This window comes from Condylura cristata, unplaced genomic scaffold (genome assembly GCF_000260355.1).
Source record: "Condylura cristata isolate star-nosed mole 26May11 unplaced genomic scaffold, ConCri1.0 scaffold00021, whole genome shotgun sequence".
Classification (NCBI taxonomy): domain Eukaryota; kingdom Metazoa; phylum Chordata; class Mammalia; order Eulipotyphla; family Talpidae; genus Condylura; species Condylura cristata.
In genome coordinates, this window is record NW_004567122.1 from 34,485,135 (window position 1) to 34,502,276 (window position 17,142).

Consider the following 17,142-nt stretch of genomic DNA (forward strand, 5'->3'; position numbering starts at 1 on the left):
GAGTCAGAGTTACAAGTGTGACCTATGCAAACATAGCGGAAACCCAGAGGAAAAGTGCATGGGAAGGTCTCCCCTTCTCCACACAGAATCATGGGTTGTGACAGGCATTCAGACCACTTGTCTGCTCACTCCTCCTGAAGCTCACTGCCCTCAGGTGCCCAGTTAATAGGGAGTGTGCAAACATTCAAAAATGAGAGCAGGAAGACACAGTACGGGATATGATTTCTTTACTTCTCTATTTGTTGCTGTTTTGTTTGTGTGTGTGAATATGTCCTGGAAAAGGCCTGGGCACCCATATTTAAGGCTCTCCGTTTGCCTGGTCTAGTCATCATTCAGAAACCACAGGCCTGGGAAAGGTTGGTTAGGGGCACAAAGCTTTCCCAAACATGCCTTGTTTGTGGAGCACTGGGATCTATCTCCTGTCAGCAGATCCTTCTTTGAATACCTAAGACCCAGCAACCTCTCCCTCCCCCACCTCGTAAAATCTGACTCAACTCGCTTGCTCGCTGTCTCCTATCATCACTCACTAAGAAAGTGTTGTCACACTGGGAGGAGGTCCCTGTTGTCTTTGAATATCTTTGCTTGGGTGTTCATCTTTCTTCAGTGTGGCTATGTCGCTAAGAAAATCAGCAGCAGATAGATCATAGTCACCAAGGTACTAAACCGTGGAGGACCCGAGATACCTCCTGTCACAGGGAGTTGTGGGAATGAGATAGCCTGTAAGGTAGTATGTGTCCCTGCAATTCTTTCCCAAGCATCACTTGTAACTTCAGACAGGGGTGCCCATGATGGGGTTGTACCCATGCCACTCTGAGCCAAGGACTGTGGTGAAGCTGAAATGCACAACTGTATCACCCAGAGCTCCTGCTTTCTGACTTGGCTAGTGCGGAGCCACCATTGCCAGCCCAGGGCCCCTGCTTCCTTCATTCCAGAGGCTTCTTTATGCACGTGGCCCATCTCATCCCTTTTGCTTCTTTCAGTGGGTGTGTATGAACAAACCTATCCCTGGATATAGATACTGCTGTCATCCTGCAGATTGTCCTAAACCCCCCAAATATAGCTATCTTTCCTGCAGATATGACAGCTCTCAGACAGCCCTCAGTCAAAGAACTGAGGATTTCGTCTGGGGCATCACTCTGTTCTAAGAATCATCCTCAGGAAAATACTTAACAAGTTACTTGCCCTCTTTGCCTCAGTTTACCAAGGCTCATCAACAGCTAATAATACTTTCTAACCACCTTGTTCCAGGATAATGTGAAAATTGTATTTGCAACAAATTCATATTGCTCTGAAAATACACGCTGTAAATGCAAAGCATCATCATTATCATTAATTTAAACTTGCTGTTTGACTTTGGGCAAGTGACTAAAGTTTGCTGGGTCTCAATTTAAACTTCTGTAAAATGGGAAAATATATTAAAAAATAGAGAGTCATTGTGAGGCTTAACTAATGAGTATTTGCAGAGCATTTTGAGACCCTTAGATGAAAGGCATTTGGAAGATCATTATCATAGTAAATATTATTGTTGGCTGTTTACTGTGCCCTGGCGCAAGGCATTCTATAAAACACAGAAGGAGTGATAGCCCTTGCAGGAGAGTGTGATAGGTATTATTATGGAACTGGGTTCTATGATGGGTCCCGGCTAGGTTAATACTAAGTATAAGTACTTCCCGAAGCGGTCATAAATAATCAGTTGTCACAGGGTACCATTTTGAAAAGTACCTCTTCTGCAGGCTTAGATATTAAGCTGGCACTCCAAAAGGGTTCATTTAACTGACTGTCCATGAGCTTTTTAAGTCCAAAGTGTGTTCAACTAAGCTAGGCTCATCTGAAAAACAAGCTCATCTAGATCTTTTTGTTGGCTCAGAGGCCTGGTGCTTCCCGTGCCAGCTGGTATGCTAGGGTGGAACCAATAGTCACACTTCATGGTGCCAGTCCAACAAAGAAAAAATAGTCCATTGTGCCTACATGTCTAAAACTCTCCCAAGTAGACTGTGTGAAAAGAAAACTTGAGAAATGGCCGGAGGTTTCTGCAGCATACAGTTATTTCCACCAACAGTCCTGCAGGTCCCTGGCGGGGCAAGGCCAATGATCTTCACTCCTTCCCATTCTGCTCTAGCCAGAGGAGTTGCAAGCCCTGGGGAGGGTATGGGCTTCTGAGCAGCTGATGTCTCTTGCTTCTCAATTTGTTACACCTTAAGAAAATCTCTGAATTCAGCTAGGCATTAAAGCAGCAATGGCAAGAATTTGCAAACTTAGGTTTGAAAAATATCAGAATCCAAAATTTTATTCTACCCCTCGAAAGTTGTGAACTTTGGGTGAGTCACTTAAACCCCAGGGCCTCTAATTCCCCATCCGAAAATTGGAGATAATAGTGGCACTAACCTCAGAGGGTTGTTGTGAAAAATAAATGAGATGATTCATGTCAATTAGTTCTTAACACAGTGACTGGCTCATATTAAGTGCTCAATAAATGTGAGCTATGATTGTTATTGAAGTGACTCAACACTTTCGGCTCCAAATTACACACCCAATTTCCACTCCCCCCTTCTTCACCATGTGTTACCCAGAGAGCATCCTTGATATCCTGATTTCTGTCTTGTTTTCTTTTTCTCCAAATCATCTGCTGCCATGATTTAAAATGTGTGATTCTTTCCATTGTGTGCTGGCTTGGCAACTCACTGCCAAACCCATTTAGGTTGATTCAAGGAGAAAACTAGCTAACTAACTTCCCCTCCCCAGATAGGAAGCTTAAGAAAACCATATGCAGGGGCAGAGCCTGGTCCACTTGACCAGTCTCACCCACTCTTCATCTACATTTATCCTTCCTTTCTCTGGCCTCACTTGATTCCAGCACAGCATTGCTGCCCTGGACTTGCAGGGCTGGACTTTCTCCCTTCATTGTTAAGCGTCATACCAACCACACACATTCCTACCTCACTCGCCCATTCTAGGTAAGATCATACCTGCCACTTTCAGTACATAGACCAGGCTGGCTGTGTCCTAGAAACTTTTTCAACTGATGTTGCAGCATCCAAGGGAGGAAATGAGGTCAGAAGGCACATGAGGGAAGGAGCCTGGGGAGAAACCAGAAGGCATCCAGCCGCTTCCCTGGATCTCAGCTGCCTGTCCTCGGCAGAGCTATGTATCACGCAGATGGTGGTGATTGCTAAATGTGCAGAGAGACTAAAACCATCCTGAGGTCCCAAAAACAGTAGGCAGGTGCCACGTAGGTCAGCAAGGACCACATGTGGCAAGTGGAGAAAGCCATAAGAAGGAGCTGAAGTTGAGGGGTCAGGAGAAGCAGATGGTTCTCCAGCTTCAAACACAATTGTAAACCAATTTTTAAAGGTCATATGAGTGCAAAAAAGCAGCCTATTGAATGGGAGAAGATAGTTGCAAATCATACATCCAACAAGGACTTAATATACAAACTATACAAAGGACTTACCCAACTCAACAACAAAGCCAACTCAAAAATGAAGACCTGAATGTACATTTCCCAAAGACATATAAATAGCCAGCAGGCAAATGAAAAAATGTTCCTTGTCACTTTTTATATGGGAACTACAGCTCAAAACCACAACATACTATCTCATACCTGTTAGGATGGCTATTATCAAAAAGAGAAAAAATAAAAAGTATAGGAGAGGATGTAGAGAAAAGGGCACTGTTGGTGATGATGTATTGGTACAGTCACTATGGAAAACAGCATGGGGATCTGAAAAATTAGGAATACAACTATCAAATATTCCAGCTATTCTACTCCAAGGTATTTATCAAAAAACATAAAAGATGCTAATGTGAAAAATATATGTCCATTCCCATTGTCTTTGCATCAATACTTAATGTATTGAGTCAACCTTAATACTCAGCAATATATGAATAGATAAAAAGATGTAATACATATACACCACATATGCACCTGCTCACACATGCACACAGGGATATTACTCAGCTGCTAAAAAGAACAAAAAAAAAGTGAGCTCTTCCCATCTGAGACCATATGGATAGACCAACAGGGTATCCTCTTAAGTGCTTAAGGTGATTTAATAAAGACTTAAAGTCAAATGAAGAAAAATAAATACCACATGATTTCATGCTGAATTATAAAGGAAAAAATAAATGAAAAGGTAAGGCAAGACAAAACTACCTCTTTGATACAGAAACAGGTCAGCAACTGTCAGAGGGCGAGGAAGGATTGAAAGGCTGAGTGGTAAGTGTAAAAGGGGTTAAGTCTATGGTAATAAAAACTAACATTTTGATGAGGATCATGATACAGTGTTTAAAGATATAGATCTTATATACCTAAAATTTACATAAGTTGTAAGTCACTATCAACCTCAGCAAAAACATCTTGATAAAGCATCACATCGACCACACATTGGCTGTACTCCCAATCGCTCCTGATGTACCTTCTTCGTAATTACAAACCCCTCCTTTGTAATGCTCATTGTATTGTACATTAATTGTGACCAAATGGAGCTGGGTTTGTGCTGCGATTCTATTATTTGTTACAGTTTGGGCTGAAATAACTTGCCTAACCTCTCTGATTCTGTTTCTATATTAGTAGAATGGAGATAATAATGAATACCTGTATCATGAGATTAAAATGAGATTATTATGTAAAAAGTTTCAGAAAAGTGCCTGGTACATAATAGATGCTAGTGATGGTAATAATAAATGTGAGTAATAGTAAATAGAAGACAATAACAGTAGAGGAGAAAGTCTTTTGCACTGGATTTGCTGTACTTCCACCCTATGCAAACATGCAGACCTCCATTATAATGTTAAACAAAGGGGGAAAAGAGTTCTTAAAAAGACAATGCTATAATGATGGATAAGAATGGTCTTCATGGTTTGCCAGGGTTATGGATCAGGAGAGGATGAGACTATAGAAGAATTGCATGAGGGAGTTTTATTGGGTGATGAATCTGTATCCATATTGGGTTGATGGTTAAGTGAAACTATATATATGTTAAAATTCTTAGAAATATATATCAATAGGAGAAAAGTCTATTTTACTGCATAATGATGTTAAAAATAATATTTTTTAAAAGATAGGGAGCTTTGTACATATATTATATTATATATATTTTTTGCTTGATTTTCACCTGCCCACTCTGATTTTTTTTTTTAAATCTTTGTGTATATTGGATCGATGCAATTTCTGAGGACTTTGCCATCCTTTAAATGATTTGAGTGACTCCTATAGGTGAGCTGCTCTGTGTTCTACCAAGTTGTTTTATTGTCTGCTTCAGTTTTCTCATAAATTAAAGGTGTCTGGACAAACAGTGGACAAACATAACAGCTCCTCCCAAGGCACAGCCCAGCTGGAGGGTGGGGCATGAGGTTCAATCTCCCTTCCCACCAGTGTGCCGGGCGTGTCTCACAAAGGGTTAGCTAATGTATATTTCTCTTGTTTTACTGTCCTCTTAGGAAGGGTTGCCTGCCCACAGGTCCCTTTTACTAGAGTGAGATTTACAGAGGTAGGGAAAGTGCCTTTAAGCCCTGGACTCACGAGTGCTAGCAGCCTCATCCATCCATTACCTAGCTTTGGCCTTAGCCAGGACCAACTTGAACAAACACAGCTCTTCTCAATTTCTTTGCCATCTCTTTTCTTTCTTATTTTTAAATTCATGCTTATATATTATATCAGTCTTTCATGATGTGTGTTCTGTAAGCTATTAATGGATGTTGCATAAAACCCCAGAGTTAAAACAAACCTGAAATTAAGAGTCAAACTTTTTTTCTTTACTGCAGGATTTTCCAGAATTGTTAACACCTAATGGATTGTGAATTACTAAGTGGTAGATTATGATAATAAATGTTTTCCAAATTTCAATGACAATGGTACCCCTCATTCCCTCCTTTTATTTAATGAATTGTGAACTGACTTGGGGAACATGCTGTCTTATCCTAATGCTGAGATGGCTGAGTGCACCCAAAACTCCTATATAGTTAGAGACTATTGACTCATTCCAAATAGAGTATTTAGGCAAGATCTTGCCATTAGAAGATATTTTTGGAAAAGTATTTGAAAATCACCACCACCACTTTCTGCAGCATTTGTTTAGCTCCTACCAGTGTCCAGATATAGACAGCAAAGTAAAGATTCTCACCTTCCCAATGCTTTCTGCCCACCAGTAAACAGACCAGTCAGCAGACATACATACAGCCCTGATTTAAACCTATCATCCAGTTTAAGATACATTATCTTTTTAGTTACAGCTTTTAAGAAAAAAAAAACATGTTAAATGTTCACTGTAAGATATATCCTATTTTAGAAATGTTAACATATATAAAAAAAGAATGTCTTACTAAAGAGTACATATTGTCTCATTCCATTTATATAAATTCTATGTATGGCAGCATTATAAATGATAGTGATTTGGAGGATAAATCAAATGTTTTATGTGATGGCCTATAGGTTTGTCTAAATTCATAAAACTGTACACTTAAAAAGAATGAGTATTTGTTTGTAAATTATAATGCAATATAATTAAGGCAAAGGAGTCTTAGAGGCAAGTAGTGGTGGTTTAGGAAAATGTCAGGTGGTGAGGCAAGTTCGGGCTGCGGGCAGTGAAGCCTGGCCAATAAAAAGAAACTTCCTAGGGAGAAATAGGTGTTTCACTGGCAGGAAAGAAGTGCCAAGGATTCAAGGGCAAAGGCATATGGGAGTGTCAGGACAGATTAGGAATGGCTCAAAGAGAATGAAAAGGGAATAAAACAGAGGCAGAAATAAGAAGAGAAAGGATACCTGCTTCAAAACTACCACTGGGGGACCTCCCTGGTGGCACAGGAGTTAGGTATAACCCTATCAAGCTATTGACTGCAGCATGAATTAGATCCGCAGCCATGGAGCTGACCCACATGGCACAGCAGACCTCTCCTGTCTCGCCTGCTGCTCGTCTCAGCAGTGTATTTCAATGGATCTGCTTGTTCTGCTCCCCACTCTGTCTCTGGTGAGTCCTGTTACCCCCTACACCTCTGGTCTACACCCCAGCTCTTGTATGCATAAATAAATAAAAACAAATCTTACAAATAAAAAACTATCACTAGGAAGTTTCTCTCTTTACTACACATAAATTTCTCTTTAAAAATGTATGTATGCAGGCCCTCCCTGGTGGTACAATGGACACAGTACTGTGTCCATTGTTAGGACACAGTACTGCAAGCTGGATGCATCTGCTTCAGTGCAAGTTCAATCCCGGGCCCGGGAGGTGATCCACATGATGTGGCGGACCTCTTTTGACCCGCCCACTGCTCCCCTCAGCAGTGTACTTCGTAGATCTACCTGTTCTGCTCCCCACTCTGTCTCTGGCGAAGACACTGCCCCAGCATCTCTGGCCTGTACCCCAGTTCTGTATGCATAAATAAATAAATCTTTTTAAAAATGTATGTATGCACCTGAAGTGCTTACATATCATCATGTAGCCTAAAGGCTCTATCTACTTGATGGGTTCAGTGCAACCAAACAAGAGACCTCTGTCCAAAAGATGGCCAAGTGTACTGGGTAACTGAGGCGCAGTCTCCACTTCACTGGCAAACACAACAATTCTTTTCCATTGAAACAGTCAGGTTACCTAATAACCGTAGCTAGAAATGCCAGCCAGTGCATCCAAAGTATCATGGGCAAGGAAGACAAGTCTATTCGGCATTCTGCATCCACAGCTCAGAAGCCAGGGCACACCATCAAACACGCAGACCACGGCTGTTCGGGGGCTCAGGCTCCAGCATTCTAGTAATAGCTGAGTTAATCTCAGACTGCTGTCATTTCTCCAATGTACTTTCCAAACAAAAGGGAAACAGGAAACTTGTCTCCTAATACTGTGCTTGAAGTATCAAGTCACATCCTGGTTCATATTAGGAACACCCCAAATATTTTTTTAAATGGATGAATAAATAAATAACCGCATCCATATCCTTCACAGAGTCTTGAGTCCTCATGGTGCAGAAATAAATAACCCTCAAAAGCTATGTGAGGAGTGAGTGGTACATCACATCAGGTGTAAGCCTTAATAAGGTGATTAAACGCCTTATTAAATGCCTTTTTTTGGTGACAAACACTCTCCAGAAAGCATGTGGGTCATGTTCAAAACCACTTTATTTGTAAGTTGTTAACCTAAGAAGATAGGAAATGCCCTCCATGCATGCCTAACTCCTGTGTCAGGCACCACGAATTTACTGCTTTATGAGCTGAATGGTCCTGGCCTCCAAACAGAAGGGAGGGCAGGATCTCAGAAAGGAACATGGGCTCTTGGCCCTCATGCTGCCAAACCCACATCACACACACACACACTTATAATATACTTAATATGAAATTTGCCATTTTAGGCGATTGCTTCAGTGGCATTAATTATATACCCATTCTTATGCAGCCGCCACCACCCTCTACCTTCAGAACTTTTTCATGACCCCATGCTGTTATGAAACAATAATTCCCATTGCCCTCTGGTACTTAATTGTTTCTTTTAAACTTCTTTCTGAATAAGACAAAGACATATTTTTAAATTGCTTTTTTTTTTTAATTTTTGCATAGAAGAATTAGGATGTAGGCCAGAGGTACAGGGGTGACAGTATTCACTAGTGACAACTTGGGGAGCAGAACTGATGGACCTACTGCAATATACTGCTGAGAGGGCAGCAGGAGAAATAAGGGGTGTCTGCTGTGCCATATGTGAGCCAGTTCCCTGGCCAGGGATGGACCTCAGGCCATAGTGGCGGTAGTGCTGAGACTTAACCCCGAGGCCACCAGGGAGATCCTAAGATTGTTTTAAAAACATGTTTTCCAATGTTCTGCTGCTCTGGCCTTAGGCTTCTTTTGGTGATGCTGGGATTTGTGACAAAGGCTCCCTGTGCCTGGGCACCAGCTGTGTGCTTCAGCACAAGGTAGTCGTGACTCTGAGCATCTTTGTACACAGTAAGCTCACCACATGGGGTTGTTGGGGGCATGAGCATCTTTGTACACAGTAAGCTCACCACATGGGGTTGTTGGGGGCAATCAATGAGGTGATACCTATAACGTGCTTAACCCAGGGTCTGGACTCTAGTAAAGATGTGGGTTCTCCTTGCATTCATCCAGTAAGTCACACTTGCAAAGTGCCTCCAGTCTTACTGTAGTCAGGTTGCTATTTTATTACGTTTGCAGATGGGAAAACAGCAATCATGGCATCATTTGGCAAATAAATCAAAGTGATTCTTGTCAAGTTCTTAGCACATGAGGTGACAAACAGTAAACTGAGTGACAATAAATGTGAGGCATTGTCATCATTATTTTCGATGTCACACTCATTCCAAAACCAAGTATGGGATGCCTTTTATGAGTAGGGCCCTTTGCTGGGCTTCAGTGAAGAACAAAAATAAATGAGATAGGATCATGCCCTCAAAGAACTCATGGTCTTTTCAGAAGACAGTCAAGTAAACTAATAATTATAATGCAGCTAATTATTTTTAGAGGGAAGATTTACTATGTTACAGACACTGACTAAAGTACATTTACCTATGGGATTTCACTTAACTCTTTCTAAAGCCCATTGAGATGGATATGACTGTTTCTCTATAAAGAGATGTGAGCTCAATACATGTTACTACAAAAAAACAGAATGAGAGAAAAGGTTACAGATCAAAATTTAGCAGTCCTGTGTTTTTGGGAATGTTCAGGGCAGTTACTGGCTGCATTTTTTAAAAATCCTAGCAGTCTGGTGGGAATGCAAACCAGTAAAACCACTATGGAAAGCTGTTTGGAGGTTCCTCAAACTGCTAAACATGGAGCTTCTATATAACCCAACAATCCCCCTCCTAGGTATCCACCCAAAAAGACACAAAAATACTGATTCAAAAAGTTACCTGCACCGCCATGTTTATTGTTGCTTTATTTACAATTGGAAAGACATGGAAACAGCCCAAATGTCCAAAAGAGGATGACTGGATTAAAAAGATGTGGTACATATACTCAATGGAATATTACTCAGCAACCAAAAAATAAATAAACACATGCCTTTTGCAGCAACATGAATGGAGCTGGAGAAGATCATGCTTAGTGAAACAAACCAGAAAGCAAAGGAAAAATACTGTATGGCTTCACTCATAGCAGGAGTATAACAGGCCAGGCAAGAAAATAATAATAATAATGAACAGCTATATACCAGAGACATTTTATGGGGTAGAGGGGGGGATGGGATCAAGAACAGTAGGGGGGAGGGAAATGCACTGGACTATCATGATGGCACATGGGTGATTTGGTGATGGGTAGCCCACGGGGACTACAAATGAGATGGAAAAATGCACAAATTGATGTAAAAATAAACTATTATATTATTTATTTAAAAAAAGAAATCATGTTGCTGGACTGTAGAATCCACTGAGAAGTATGCACATTGACTGAGAAGTCAGATCGTTGTAGTCCTGATACTGCTGGTTTAGGAAAATGTGCCTTTTGGTCACCATCTGCACTCTGTGGAGAGTCAAGAGGTTGAGGAGAGAACACAGATCATTCATTGTTACCCTTCAGAGGAGGAAAATGTGAAAACTTTCCTGCCCCCAAGCTGAGGATATCAGCCAATGTGCCAGTACTAGAGAAGGCAAGGATGAAACCTTACACCTTCTTGGGAAACTGGCCAATGAGACTGACTGCAAATCATCTTCGATTCTCAAAGTAGCTTTCACGCCTCCAGGAAATGACCTCAGTTTGGGTTCCACGTCCAAGACCACCGTAGTTCTTCCTCATTCTCCCAGAGCCCCTAGTGCTACCCACCAGTCTCCAACCTGCCCCTCAGGCTACAGGCATTGTCTGCTCACTTCTTTTTTCTACTGGAATATATACCTCATGAGGCTCAGAAAATGTCCTGTCCTCCTCCATACCCAACGCTGTGTAACCAGCACAGTGATTGGATGCATAATGTTTGCCATACTGAAAGAAATTACAGTTAGATTCAGCAGCTCCATCACTGAGGACCTCCTGTGTCTTCCCCTGAGGCGAGAGAAAGGGAGAAATACCAACCATTTTATCCCCAGGATCCCTTCTTGTTGACAAATGTGTTTCTTGACTTAAGGCCAGGTGTGTTAGAAATGGCATGTAGGTGCTTGCAGGGGATTCAGAGGTAATTAGGAGGTAGAAAAAGAAGTCGAACCAGAATGGAACCAGGTAGAAAGAAGCACACCGACTGGCTGGCATGTCACAGCCTTCTGAGCAGGTTACCCTGGTTTTGCAGAGTTGAGGATGATGTTGTATTTTAATTGGTTGCCAAGGTAATGCAGCAGAATCAGTGGGCACAGAGCAGGAATAGCTCTCTGCAGAGCTGTGTTCAGGAAGGGTATTCAATGTAATATGAACACGCTGCCTCCATTTGAGATCAGCAAGGCTACTGTAATTCTTATTTGGGATTTTTACTTAATAAACAGGCATGGCAGAGCAATGAAGGATTCTCTAAGAAGCAGAAGTAAACTTCCAGAGTTCAAATTTCTTCTTGCAGTAGTAAATGCCCAAGTAGATTGGTCCTATGCTTTAAGGAAGGCAGACTATGATGACTGAAGAATGCAAGGAGAAGCCAATGTTCCCTTCTTTTGAGAAATTATACAAAGGATCCAGGGGCAGTGAACAGAGTTGGTTTCAGCACCATAGTAACCCCCACCACCATCACAGAGCACATGCCCCAGGCCAAATGTCACACAGAATAAGCCTGCTTTCCTCAATCCTCACAGCAACCCTTGCAGTCAGTGGCATTCTCCCACTTTGCAGATGAAGAAACTGCTACTTGAGACGAGCCTTTTTAAATTCATGGACTGAATACTTAACCAGATGCGTCAGGGCAACCAGAATGGAATCCTGGGACCCCCCCGCAGAGTTTCGCACCTTCCACCGTGGCTGCCAGCTCCTGGTGGCAACCCACTGCCAGTCTGAGCTGTTGATAAGTGTCTGGAACACAATGTCATCTGTCACCAACTCCATGTTGATGGTGTGCTGTGTCTTAACTGGGTGCTATTGGTCAGAAGTTTAAAGACTGAAGTGGTAGGAATGAATCTATGTAAAATAGAGGAACCAAGAGAGGGGGGGCTTATAGAGACAGAGAAAAAAGGAGGGGAGATAAGGAGAAGAGCAGAAGAGATACACTGAGATGTGTACCCAGGGGAACTATCACCAGGAGGAAGGAGGAAAGTGGAGGTGGAACCAAGTGTGAAAGGAAAGACACGTGGGATACATGTTATCAGGAAATAGGACAAACTTCTGCAGAACTGGTCTGCTTTCCCTGAAATGTAAACAGAGCATGTCTGAAGAAAGTATTTATGATCTGTTCCTTCTAGAAACCTGTCATCTGGGTAGGCAAATCCAGTATTGGTGGGGAAAAATACAACCTGAAATTCAGGAAAATCAGCTTCTAATCCTGTCTTAGTGGAGTAGCAAACATATGACATGAAATGTATCTGAGTGCTTAATAAATGTTAGCAAACACCAAGGTTATAGGAAAAATCCCAAATTCAACATGTTTCAGGATTTCAGTATCTCAGATTTAAAATTACCCTCTTCCTACTTGACAGAGTATGGAAATGACACAGAAGTTTTGCATTTATGTGTTTAAGGAATGAAATATAAATTTAAAGGTTTTCACAAAACAGCTACTATGTTTGAAATTTTATAGTCTTCAAAGACCTATGCAAATACTCTAACTGTAAAAACTTATTTAAAACACAGGCAACATTGCTTCACAGATAAGGAAGCTGAAGCTCAAGGATACCAAGAGGCTTGCCCACAGTTATTCGTGTACACTGATACCTAGTCCATGCTGTTGGATTGCTGTGTTGGTTCATCTGCAGGTCACCTCTACAGCAAAGCATCTACACAACACGTGTTTTGTTTTTTTTTTTAACCTATTCACATGGCATTAATTTTTCTCCTGTATAAATCTTCTGTGCAGAATTACACAGGGAGTATGCAGGGAGTGAGTGAGCCTCCTAACTCCCTTGTATTCTAGAATCTACAACTTAAAAGAGACTCAAAGGTCCTCCAGACCAGTCAACCACCCTTCCTCTCTGTGCCTTCCCACAGAGGCACACAAAACCCATGCACTCAAATCTCCACAGTATTGAGGGTGGGGGTTTTTTTGCCTGAACACACTGTGCCCTCCACTCTGGATAGCAAGTTCAGAAAAGTCTTTTGAAACTCAGCCACACAAAACACACCTGCCCTCTATTTTCATGAGAGCCTACAAGTCTTTGCAACTCAGGAGATTTGTGTCTTTTTCTTTTTTTATCTCACTTTCAATCTTATCTTCTCCAGGCTAAAGTACTTCATTTAGTTCATCTGGCAAGCTGGTGTAGGTATTCATCACCCAGAGGCAAGACAGAGAAATAAGAGCAGAGCTTCTAAAGTCACACTAGCTGATTTCAAACTCTGGTTCTACCATCTATTAGCCATCTATTGTAAGGAAGTCATTTAACTTCCCCAAGCCTCAGCCTCTGAATCTGAGCATGAAATAATATGTAGCCAGCATACCCCACATCCCCCAACATCCCCTCTTCACACACACACATTGGTTCTAAGAATTAAATAGGGGTTGAATGTGACAAACTAAAGGACTGGCCCATGAATGCATTTAGAGCACATTGGCAAATTTGCTGTTATTTAGTATTCTTGCCGTTCTATCTGCAGATTCCCGTATTTCACTAAGGGCCCAGCTACTTTCTGTTTAAACTACCCACAAATAAGCATAACAGGGTTTATTGTTATCTTTTCCCTAAAGATCTCTGCAAGTGTCTCCTTGCTGAGATTTCAGGTGGCTCCCAAAAAAAATTGTAACATTCCTGGAAAATCTCTCCTGGGATCTCCTTCTTGTAAAGAGCCTCTAGCCATCACAAGCCTTGCTAGAACACTTTCACAGGAATGCTACTCTTGAAAGCACTATAAAAAACATTTTTTTTTTTAGTTTATTTTCTTACTTTGTTCTCTCTCCAACCACAGCACCCGTGATCCATCACCACAGTTCCTTCTGCTCTTCTGGCCCCTGTTTTCATCCCTCTCCCGCTCCCTTGCTGTATGCCTTAGATCTATGGTCAGCTTGCAAGTTTGTGTTTTTCCTGGCCTTTCCTTCAGTATTTCTTCTCTCAGTTTGAGGAGTGCATGTAATATTCCATGGGTACATGTTAGAGTGCTGGCATAAACAAACTCAATGTAAAGAAGAAATTCTGCATATCACATATGTGGTTGAGGGGTGAGATAAACACTGAGTTAAATAGGCAAAGGAAGATCTAGAGGGATCCAGAAACTATGTTGAGGAGAGGAGATTGGATCCTAGAAGTAATGAAAGAGATTAAAACAGGGAAATAATCTCATCAGCTTAACATATTCTCTGGCTCCTGAGTGAAAAATTAATTTCTGGGGGGCAAAGAAGGAAGGAAAAGATCACTCCGGTCGTCCAGTTGAGAAGGCAGGGCGAAGATGGTGGCTAGATGGACTTGAAAGCAAATCTGAAAGTAGAAGCCACAGAACTGGCTGCAGTTTGGGCATGAGCATTGGACCTTAGAGATCACCAGCTTCACCAGGAAGTCACTTGACTAAGCACTTCCATTTAACATTTGCAACCTCTGCATGAGACAGTTCCTTTTTACCTATATCCATTTTATAGTAGGGGACTGAGATTCAGACTAATTTTGTCAGGGTCACACAGAGGTAAGAGCTAGATTTGTCCACAGCCAGTGCCCTCGTAGTCTCTGTTGCAGCATGAGAACAGAGGTGAGGATGGACCGCGTGTCACCCTTCTGAAAGTACATGCCACTGTTCACCTGCAGGATGCCAGTTGAGCAGAAGGAATGGCATAGGAATTCGAACCAAAAGACCTGCCTTTGAACCCCAGCTCTCTCACTGGGCGCCTGTCACTAGGATAGCTGAGCCTCAGTTTCTGTATTGGTAACACCTACTTCAAATGGTTTTCCTCTAGATTCAATGGACCCATGACAGGCTGACTCACTAGGCTGCAGCAGGGTCCATTCATACCACCTTGAGCCAGGAGCAGGTGGGGCCACATCAGTTCTTTCTTGGAGGTGATTCAGAAGAGTTGCTTCAGGACTCATGGACTACTCCTTTCAAAGAGGAACGCATCCAAACAGATTCCTCTCATAATGGCCCGGGACCTGTCCAAGATCAGTTATTACATAAAGATACTCCTAAAGCAAGTTCATCTTAGTCTTTCTTTTAAAATGCCACCTTATTAAGAAACATAACACAAAGGCTCTCAAGCTGAAAATACCTGTAAAAAAAAATCTGGCCAAATGTCTTAGATAAATGTGGAATCTATAGCTTAGTGAGAAGAAGGATGTTATAAGGCCACAGTTTGCCAGTAGAGAGAAGTGAGGGTCAGCTCAGGTTTCCTGAACCTCAGTCTGAGCTCTTTGTATCTTACCCAACTGCCTTGCTTCTTGGCTAGGCAATTGCAGTTACTTTGCTGGGCTTAGCTCAGAGGCTTCCACACCACATTTTACTGTAAAGAATTCCTGTAGGAAAATCAAAACACCTACAGACCTTATGTAGCATTTTGCAATGTGACCCGTTCAGACCTCTGGTGCTCCGTTGCAATTAGATCTAAGAAGCAAGTAAGCATTTACAAAATCTCCATTTATGCCAAATTTGAACCTCAAAAGACAGTTGCCAAAGACCTGATCAGGGGAAAGGACAAGCCAAGTAATACAGAAACATAGTATAAAACTAAGGTGGTGATGATATCTTTCAATGTAAACCAAATTTATGAAGGAGATGAGTGTGGAATTGGTAGCAAGTGGCTCCAACGTCACGGATATTGTCATCTAGAAGCACTTTCCTATGCCATCCCTGTCAATCCCACTAATTATTTCCGTTTTGTTTTTTAAACATTTTTAATTATTTCCAAAGGATAGCAAAGTGATTACTGTGTCAAAAGGAATGAATAGTCTTCAGGTTTCTGACACCTAATATTAATTAATTTGCTTTTATCTGTGTTGAAAAAAAACTTTTCATTGCTAATGAGAGACCCAGCTCAAACCAGCTCCTAGAAAAAGAAGTTTAGTGTTTGAGCTTATCTCAGGGTCTCTAAAGACCCAGATTCACCCTATCTGATCACTCTCCTCATCTTGACCACATCTTTCTATTTATCAATGTCATTCCCTCCAACTGCAGATGACATTCTCCACAATAGGGATGGTAGGTTGCACGTCCACAGTACTCTTATCTGCATTACAGTAGAATCCACTGCAAAGAAAAAGAAGGGAGGGATGGAGGGAGAAAGGAAGAAGGCAGTGAGGAAGGTAGATTGGCTTAATAACAGGCAGACTAATGGAAAAGAGTCTCAGGCAGTTTAGAGAACGTCTGGGAGAGCTGAAAAGATTTATTTGAGCCACCTTGCCAGAAACTGCCTCAGGTGCTGGCTCCCAGGGCTGACACCTCTGGCACTGAGGCCAAGGCCTCCACTGGCCCTGCTCCCACTCCTGGTCCTGCAGTGGGAAGTCAGTGTCATTGCAGGCTCCACACCTGCACACAGAGGTGGAGACAAGTCTCTGTCCCCTCTTTGTGTCACTAACTCCCAATTCAAAGTTCCAAGTGAATTCCTTTAAGTGGCAAAGCCTAGATATCTGGCTGATACCAACGATAAAAGCTGACATTTGCAACTCTTAATTTTAAAGCAGTTTAAACCTCCCCCAAAATTCAGGAGGTGAGAGAATTCCCAAACATAGAAAAGGGGTTCAGATGCAGGGCATTCTGATCACGACTATGTACTTGAAGAAACAGGGCGATCGCTCAGATTTATATTATCCCAGCGGCACAACCCTGGGGAAATTGGGGAAGTCTTTTTAGTGCCACCTTGTTCAGCACCTGGCCCTCAGTAAAAACCTGTTGTACTGCAATGATCCAGAAACTTTAACAAATATTCCCAATCCCAACACCCCTTCCCTTTAAGTGTGATACTAACAAATCTCAAATGGAATTCAAGCTCTATGTCCCCCTCCTTTCCTTATATCTAAAATATGTGTTCCCTGAACTTTTCTTTAAAGGTGATTAGTTCCACCTACCTCACTTGTGCTGATGGCTGCCCAATTTCTTTTTTGTGAGAGGTAAAAAGGGACATAACATTTTAAAAAAATGGAAACCTAGCATTTTTTTTCTCTTTTTTTCTTTTT

The 17,142-nt window shown here is 41.8% G+C and overlaps 1 protein-coding gene across 1 annotated transcript in view; it reads left to right on the forward strand.

Moving 5' to 3' along the window:
* The window catches only part of SH3RF2 (SH3 domain containing ring finger 2), a 122,373-nt gene that overhangs the window by 1,441 nt on the left and 103,790 nt on the right, over positions 1 to 17,142 (forward strand). The window lies entirely within an intron of this gene.